This window comes from Poecilia reticulata, linkage group LG2 (assembly GCF_000633615.1).
Source record: "Poecilia reticulata strain Guanapo linkage group LG2, Guppy_female_1.0+MT, whole genome shotgun sequence".
In the NCBI taxonomy this organism is placed as follows: domain Eukaryota; kingdom Metazoa; phylum Chordata; class Actinopteri; order Cyprinodontiformes; family Poeciliidae; genus Poecilia; species Poecilia reticulata.
In genome coordinates, this window is record NC_024332.1 from 31046009 (window position 1) to 31046660 (window position 652).

Genomic DNA, 652 nt, shown 5'->3' on the forward strand with positions numbered 1-652 from the left:
CACACACACACACACACACACACACACACACACACACACACACACACACACACACACACACACACACACACACACACACACACGAATGGGAATGTGATCTGTTATAAACAATGTTTACAGAAAAAAGGTGTGTGTGTATGTGTACAGCTTCTTTAACTAAAAGGATGCGATATATTCCCCAAAGGCTTATTCCATATTTATAATTTACATCAATAATAAAAAAAACAAAACATGATTCTTATGTTAGTGATTCGATTTTTTTCCCCCCATCAAAAATATCCTTCATTGCATTTTTGACAAATAACACCACGAGATAAGAATCACATATTTTTCTAAAATTAAACAYTTTTAAAGGKGACTTTTATATGAGTAATAAAGTGTTTATGATCGGGCGAGGGTGTTTTCGACGGATTTCTAATTTATTGTCCAACTTGCACCAGGAATTGCTTTAAAGCAGGAAGAAGCTCGGTCCAATAAAGCTATAGAACTGGCCAGACGTCTGGCCTAAATTAGTTTATGGGGCCTGCTCAGTAATTGCGCTCGGTTTTTGAAAACCCCCATCAAGCTCCTCTTTTGGCTTTTTGCGCGTCTTGCTGACAAACAGAAAGCATAGACACTCTTTTCTTTTCTTTTCCACCAGGGGTGTCTGGAC